The sequence below is a fragment of the Tursiops truncatus genome, chromosome 2 (genome assembly GCF_011762595.2).
Source record: "Tursiops truncatus isolate mTurTru1 chromosome 2, mTurTru1.mat.Y, whole genome shotgun sequence".
Lineage (NCBI taxonomy): Eukaryota > Metazoa > Chordata > Mammalia > Artiodactyla > Delphinidae > Tursiops > Tursiops truncatus.
The window spans coordinates 173,279,408-173,287,885 of NC_047035.1; positions in this window are offsets into that span (position 1 = coordinate 173,279,408).

Sequence of the window (8,478 nt, forward strand, 5' to 3'; positions counted from 1 at the left end):
TCCACGACCCTGCTCAGCTGTCCAGAGGGTGTGGTTTTCAGCCTCAGGGTCGAAGGTGAGCTTCTGCTGGCTCGTCCACAACCCCAGAGCAGGATGGAGGATGTGGGAAGGAGATGCACGACCCCCACCTTTAAGGGATCTTGTCCCAGCAACTACAAACGTCCCTTCCTCACTCTCTATAGGCCGGCCGTCAGCGGGCTGCAGGAAGGCAGAGAAACGTGGCCTCAAACCCAGCTAAATATCTGCGGATCTGTTATTGTGCAAGAAGCAATACATGACTACTGAGGGAACGGCACTCGGCGTCTGACATGGATTTTTCTGTTCTCCTTTTCTATACTGATTTTTTAAAATTTCAAAATACTTGCTTACAACGCATCAGGCAGTACAAAGATACATAGAGAAAAGCTCTAGGCCTCCAAGGAAACCGGACAGTGTGATGTGTATTCTTTCATGTCTTTCTTGAGAGACATGAAAAATATACAAACCTTTCTGTCTCCCCAGCCACTTTTAATTTTTTTTTCAACAGAACTACATTTTAGAGATAAAATATTTTTTCTGCAATTTGCTTGTTTCCAATACATAACGAATCTGTTTACCGGTAACTGTATGTGGCTCTAACCTGTTCTTTGTGATAACTGCATAACAGCTCAAAGTATGGATTTCATAGTTGAATGCACTGTACTTTCTTCTACCATTCCCCAACAGAATATGTAGGTTATTTCCTTTTATTGTCACTAACGTCAATAACGTTGCAAGAAACAACCTTGTACACATATCCTCAGGTATGTCTGTCTGTAAGATGCTTGATCAAAGGGGTTGTACAGTGCAAGCCGCAGTCGGTTCCACGTGGTCACTTCCTGAAGACTCAGGATTCGCAGGTGGATCTGGGACCCCTGCACCACGCCCCTCGCTGCTGGAAGGAAGAGGAGAAAGGCGAAAACGGGGTGGGGGGGGGCAGAGAAAACAGCACGATTTCTGGGAACCCGTTTCCAGGTCCAGTGCCCTGAACGTGCTTCATTCTGTCTGCTCTTGGGGAGGAAACAACGAGGCATCGTCCCTCCCGCTGCCTGAGCAGCAGATGAAGTCACGGTGCCCGCCCCACGGGGCAAACCCCCTGCCCTGGGGAGGCTGAAATGACGCTTCACAGCGTGAGGAGAACGGCCTGGGTGCCCCACGGAGGCACGGGGACCTTCCCAGCCCGGGGCGCACAGAGCCGGGGGCTCGGCGGAGGATCAGGCTTCGCCCATCCTTCCTGGGACCCGCCCAAACACCCCCTTGCCCCCGGCCAGACAAGGAGACCCAGGCTCGGGGGGCTGCGGGACCAGGCCAGGTTCGCGGGGGCAGGGTCTGGGGACCCGCGCCCACGGCCCAGCACCCCCAGCGTTCCTGTCCCTCGTAGTCCTGCCCTGGGCCAGCACCTCCGCCCTTTGTTCGGGGCTGTCCTACGCTCGGTCCAGTCGAAGGCCGCGGGGCGGCCACACAGGCCCGTGACTGATGGGGGGCGGGGCGCGGGGCGCGGGGTCGAGGAGGAGGCGGGGCCGCAGTGGGGCGGGGGCGGGGCGGGGCGGGGCGAGGCTCCGTCGGCTTCTCCGCGCAGCCGGGCCTTCTCTGCGGGCTGAAGGCCCCGGCGCTGGGGGGCGGGGCCTGGAGGGAGGCGCCGGGCCGGCGGGGAGGGCCAACGTCCCCCACCCCCACGCCGGCCAAGGCAGGGAGGGGTCGTGCCGCACCCTCAGCCCCCTTTCACAGACGGGGGACTGAGCTGCACACCGCTAGCTAGTGAGTGACGAAGTGGGACCTTGAGCTCAGGCACTGGCCACCCCGCAACCCGCACCCTCGCTTCCTCTCGCCCGCTGGCGGCTCCTGCCTCTCCGCGGAAAGGGGAGGGGCGCCGGGGACGGCGGGCTAATTCTGTAGCCGCGTGGGCACGTTGCGGGCGTCCTGTTCTCCTGTTGGGGTGTGAACACCCCCGTTGGTGAGGACGGGTGACCGTAGGTCAGAGGGGCAGCCGCGCCCCTTCACAACCACCCAGTGCTTCCTGGATTCCTGGGATCCCCCCTCGCACCCCACCCCCACCTGAGGATGCGCACGATCGTGCCCTAGGCCTGTAACAGGCACTGACCGTAGTCTGTGCATCTTGTGTCTTCTAGCGAAATAAGTGTCACCATTGTCCACGGACAAACCAAAGTTATTAAGTGTGAATAAGGCCAGTTCAAGAAACGGCCTTCCTCACCCAGGCCTGTCAGCTCTACCTGAAGATTCTCAGCACTTCTCAGCCTGGGCTTAGCGCTCAGCCCAGCCCGGCCCGCAGAGCCGGGAGCGGGGCCAGCGCCACTGCTCCCTCACCTTTTATGCGCAAGTGGCTTTTGGATAGGAGTAAACCTGGGACACCTCGTTCCCACCAACCTACCGTCTGTTCCTCAGGAGCTTATATTTAGCTGTTGCTTTTCTCTCATTTTGGGAAGTGCTGACGTGGTGCTTTTCAGGGTGAAGACAGAGGCCTGAAGCATCTCGTATGTTTGGCTCTGCAGTTGGAAAGCTGTCGCGTCTAAGGATGTTTCTGAGTTTGGAAAAGGAGGGGAACAGGACTCTGCAGGATAGCCCTGGATGGGCGGGGCAGGGCAAGAGCTGGGGCCTGTCTTCTCCTTTGAAGTAACGAGATCGTGAGCTCCCTGAAGGGCAGTGGCCGTGTCTTATTTCTGAATCTCCAGCACCGTGCAGGGCCTGGCCCAGAAAGTGCTGGAGAAGTAGGACTGGGCAAATGCAGACAGAAGCTGAGCTCACAGGCAGGTGCCAGGCCAGGAATGACTGGGCTCAGGAACCCAGTGTCTTGGGGGTTCGGGGATCCAAGGGCGGCTGCAGCCCAAGCAGGAGGGGACCCCATGGTACCACAGCCCCGGAGCAGACTTCTGGGGGAACTGGGGCATCAGCGGCGTGTTTGTACCATGGCTTCCCAGGCTGGGCCTCCCTGGATGGGAGGCTGCAGGCTGTGCCAGGTGAGCAGCTGTGCCCACGGAGGCCTCTGGGGCGGTGGGCAGGGAGCCCTCCTCCTGAGAAGCTGTCTGGGCTGTTTATTTCTGCAGCACCAGTTCTGCGCCAGGGGCTGAAATCCACTGGTGGGGCTCACGACAGTCACCAAGATAAGCAAACAGCAGAGGAAGCCTGGATCACAGCTGGCTCCCTTCTGGGGATGGCCCTGAAGGAGGTGTGTCGGCCCCCAAAGGGTGGTCTTATGGGAATGGGTAGAGGCAGGGAGCCGACAAAGGACCCTTGGGGTGGCTGTACACGCAGAGATTCGCGCAGCCACTTGTTACGTGTAATTAGATTGAGCTAATTTCCTTCTGTGACACAGAGCCGGAGACCCAAGCTTCCCAAAAAACACTGCCTCATTTTGCGTAAATGTCGTCACGGTGCGGCTGCCCTGGGAAGAAAGAACATTTCTGAGATGTTCCTGGGCCCCTATGTGGATTGTGTTCCTTTCCTTCGTCGTTAAAGTCAGTCTAACGCCAAGGTCTCCAGGAGCCCACGCGGAGGTGACGCTGCATTTACGTATCAGTCCACAGATGCACAGGAAGGTGATGTTTGTGGGTAAATCTAACACCTGAGTGAGGGAGGCTGAGGGCTCAGATGAGGGAGCCCCCGGGGCCCCAGCATCTCTGCTCAGGAAATTGCCACAGTCACTGATCTAGGTTTGTCCCAGAGGGGAAATGACAGAAACGGAGAAATAAACCCAGGGCAGCCGAGTTCCACTTTTCTTTTTTAAAAAATTAATCATTATTATATATTTTAGCATTTATTTTAGTTTATTTATTTTTGGCTGCGTTGGGTCTTCGTAGTGGTGCACGGGCTTCTCATAGCGGTGGCTTCTCTTGTCGTGGAGCACGGGCTCTAGGCGTGCAGGCTCAGTGGTTGTGGCTTGCGGGCTCTAGAGCGCAGGCTCAGTGGTTGTGGCGCACGGGCTTAGTTGCTCCACAACATGTGGGATCCTCCCGGACCAGGCTCGAACCTGTGTCCCCTGCATTGGCAGGTGGGTTCTTAACCACTGCACCACCAGGGAAGACCCTGAGTTCCACTTTGAGTCACCGTCCTTGAGTGACTCTGTGAAAGTAGGCAGCCCTCCGAGACTGATAAATGTTGAGGAACAAAAGAGAATGACTGTGCACTTTATTTTTTACATCTTTATTGGAGTATAATTGCTTTACATTGTTGTGTTAGTTTCTGCTGTATAACAAAGTGAATCAGCTATACATATACATATGTTCCCATATCTCCTCCCTCTTGCGTCTCCCTCCCACCCTCCCTGTCCCATCCCTCTAGGTGGTCACAAAGCACCGAGCTGATCTCCCTGTGCCATGCGGCTGCTTCCCGCTAGCTGTTTTACATTTGGTAGTGTATGCATGTCCATGCCACTCTCTCACTTCGTCCCACCTCACCCTTCCCCTCCCCGCGTCCCCTCTTCTTTGCAAGATGAGAATATGGCACAAAGACCATATTCTGGACCCCCGGGCAGGCAGCGGCAGCCTCCCCACCATCCTGGCTCCTGCAGGCCTGGCCTCACCCTCCGTGTAGTCTCTCTTCTCCAGCTGTCTGGCTGCTGTCTTCACGGGGGACCAGCTGTTGGAGACGCTCGAGTGTCCCCCAGGGCAGTGTGTGCCTGTGTCAGGCTCCCTAGAAGAATGGCCTGGCTGGAGGGACCGATGGCCGTGCCGTCGCCGGAGCCCTGCCCTTCCCCCGACGGCTGGACGCTCTGATGGCCCCTCGGAGCCTCTGTTCTGCTCGTCTGCCCTCTGGCTCTTGCAGTGACTGTGGGACGCCTGCAGGTTGGGCTCCGAGCACAGCGGCCTCCCACAGTCCTCTCCCACGTGTAGGTTTCTGGAGGTGCTGCAGTTTGCTGTGCTAGAAAGATGGATGATGGATTCAGATCTTGGGAGTGAACAGGCCAATAGGAAATGCCCCCAGCTTCCCGAGGAGGTGTCGCCGTGTCTCGCATACTGAGGACCACACACGTCATTCTGTGATGTGCTGGCGTTTCTCCACGTGACGACATTGGCCCCTGTGATGGCCACGTGCTTGTATCATCAGGAAGATGGCCTGTGGCCGTCCAGCTCCTTCCTCCACTGTGCCGCCCATGCCCCCTGCCAGGTCATCACGCCTCTGTCCTCTCCTAGTCTGAAACAGAAACATATGCATATGACTTAGGACTGGAAGGGACCTCGGGAAGTAGCTGGTATGCCTGTCATGTTACTAGTTTTACGTTGCCTTCATGTACATTTTCTCATTTCCTTATAAAGACTGTTGTCCACCCCGTGGACAGCACGGACACGGACACTGACACCAGGGTCTGGGGAGCACCAGCGACTTGAAGGTCATGCTGACTCCACTCTATGCCCTCCTTGGAGCTGCAAACCCCTGGCCCTTCTCATCCTCTCCCTCCTTGGATCAGCTCCAGCCTCCGGTGTTAAATGCCTCACCACACCTCGGTCCAGCCTTGGCCGTTCCAGGATGGGGCTGTGGGAGCAGCAGTCTGGCTCAAAGCCTCCTGACTTGAACGGGAGTTTGCGTAGCAGCAGCTGGTTCTCCTGAGCCCCGTCCCGGCTGGGAAGTCTGGAGGCCTTTGCATAAATGCCCCACCATGGGGTCCAGGGCAGGGGCAGCCCAAATGCAGACGGTCTGGAATCGTCTTTGGCCACGGGTCATCCTTGTTGAGCCTGAAACCGGCTAAGCTCACGTGAAGCCCTGGTTGTAACCCTAAGTATGGCTAATGATTTCATTTCGAAATCCTCAGTCACTCTTTGGCACATGTGTCCGATGGCCCAGATGCCCGGGACTCTGACCAACCTTCTCACACACACAGACTCTCCCACGGACCTCGGCTCAGTGAGGTCTGTGTGCTCGGGACACCCTCCTTGGACAGTTTTCCAGTGTGAGGATGAAATGCCCAGGACCCGGCAAGGGGAAAGGCCGTGTCTTGGGGCTCTCCACTGTGGGTGTTTACAAACTCAAGATGAAAGGAAGGTCCCTTGTTCCCCCAGGCCAGGTCATCACTGACCATCTGCTCCCCGTGGTCTGACAGGGATTTAGTTCAACCTCAGGAAGTCAACTCTGCTGTCCCCCGCCCCCTGGGAGGCCAGATAAATGGTGGCAGGAAGGGCAGAGTCCAACCTGTGTTTGAAGACCTGGTCAGCCAGGAGGTCACAGATGAAGGACACTGGTTTGTGGTGTTGCTTCCTGACGCCAGTGGGAGTGGGCCGTCTGGTGGTGGACGGTGACTAGAGCCAGCTTGGGGGTGTTAAATTCCTGGGGGGGCAGCTAAGTGAGCTGGGGGAGAGAAGCAGTTGAGGAGTGAGGCGCTTCTGCCAGCCTGGGAAGGGGTGGGGCAGTGGGGTGTGCCCCTCTGGCTGCAGAGAGCGAGGAGGGGCCAACAGGGGGGCCAGCAGGGGCCTCAGACGTGGCTCGAAGGGAACCCATGGGCAGTCTAAGTCGGGCGGGGACATGCCGACCGTGCCAACACCACGCTGAGCTGCTGATTGGCAGGAGGGTGACGAGGGTCCACTTGCAGATCTCTGGCAGAGCGCTGACGCCCAACCCTCAGCCCTCGATTTAAAACAAATGAGAGGAGACCTCGTTGCTCCTCCAGGGCAAGACGTCTTTGCCCAGAGCCAAGAGACTCAAGCTGGCCTTCTCCCCACATGAGAAGTCGGTGTCGTTACGGAGCCAGACGCTCTGGTCTACAAAACGACGCTCTGGTCTACAAAACGTAGCCAACCCGTAGGCGGCTGGGACGCTTCTAGGGGGTTATTGAGACGGGAGACGCTTTCTAATCGTGTGCTGATGGAGAGATTCAGCTCTTCCTAACGGCTTGCAACAGCAGGGTTGGAACTCTGGCCGTCACCAGTGGCCCCTGTGTTCACAGCTTTGTGGATGGGCTTTGGAACCAGAAGGATGCTGAGGCTGGGGGAGGGGGGCCTGGGGCGGGGGAGAGGCTCCTTTATGCATCAGTGGGCTGGGTGCTCCACGGAATACCTATTTCAAGGTTTCAGATACACAAGAACCTCCGCTCCCCCCCCCCCCCCCCCCCCCGCCGCCACTGCCCACCTCCTCCCCCTAAATCCACTCCTGCACTTGTGACTTGAGAGGCTCTGGTTCGGGCTAAGCCTTCTTTCGCTGATAGATAGTAAGGTCCCGGTGAGGCCGTGGGTTAGATCCATTTCACCTGCCTTCACTAATCAAGGTCGTTTCAAGGCTCCCTTGACCTCCAAGAAGCACGCAGCCTCAAGAGTAAGATGTTTGCCCGAGGTGTTTCCCGGGAACTTGGAGTCAGCTGACTCATCCAGCTCAGTTTAGTTGCAGCTGAGCTGGTTAAGATGGGGGTGGGACCGCCGTCCTCCCAACTGGGCCTGCGCGCGCAGCCGCTCTGTTACCGTCTGAGGCTGGTAGCGGAGTTACGCCTGCGCAGAACGGCCGTGTCACACCTTTTCCTGATCACCCTGATCACCCTTTCGCCGCTCCCTGCGCAAACTCTCTGCTGCCCACTTAAGCCTCGCAGCAGCCAGGCGTGCTGTGCCTCGGACGAACGGACCTGGCTGGGGACGCTGGAAGTCCCTTCTTCCCTCTCACGGGCCTTCGCAGCTTGGAAGAGCTGGCACGAAACTTTCCAGGTGAGCTTCTGTACGGTGAAGGCGCCAGGGGGCTGGATGCTCGAGGGAAGAGGTGGCGGTTCGCCGAGGGGGTGGGAGAGCGGAGAAGGGCCACAGCCTCCACGTGACGTCCATCTAATCTCCATCGGCCTCACAGTCTGTCTGGGCTGACCTGGGCCTTGCCATGTCTCTCCTTAGGCCCAGCAGAGGTGGGATGGCATGACCCCGGGCCTCCTGCTAGACCTGCCTACACCTCAAGCCCCACTTGAAACCCCAAAGGGTAAGTTGTTCCAAGGACACCGAGGCACAGACCGTCCTCGGCTTAGGGCCGAGGTGTGCTCTGAGCGCCGTTTGTTAATGAGGTTACTTCCCTGTAGAAGCAGTGCTCTGCTCGGGGGTGCTCTGGGGTCTTGGGTCCGCCCGCAAAGGCTTGACTGAGCCACGAGGTGTCCGGTACAGTTTGGACAGTGGTCCTGGGCCCCGAGCTTTCCGCAGGAGCTCAACTCCATAGGGGCAGGAGCAGGGCCCTTCCTGGGGAGAGCTTGGGCAACGGAGCGGAGGGAGAAGGGGAAGGAAAGGGCAGGGTGTGTGTGTGTGTGTTGGCTGGGGTACGGGGTTGGGGGAAGCCAGTCTCACAGCAGGTGCTTGGGGCTGCTCCAGGGACAGAATTGGGCAGGATCGGAGGTGGACCCTCCCCAGAAGGTACAGGGCAGCTCCCAGGGCTGCGGGAGGCCTGTGCCCTTCAGTGCTTCGGGATTTGGTGTCCCTTTACATCTGGTGATGATTCTTCCTACTTCAAAAAAAAGTTATAATTCACATACAGTAAAATGAAACGTTTTAAAAA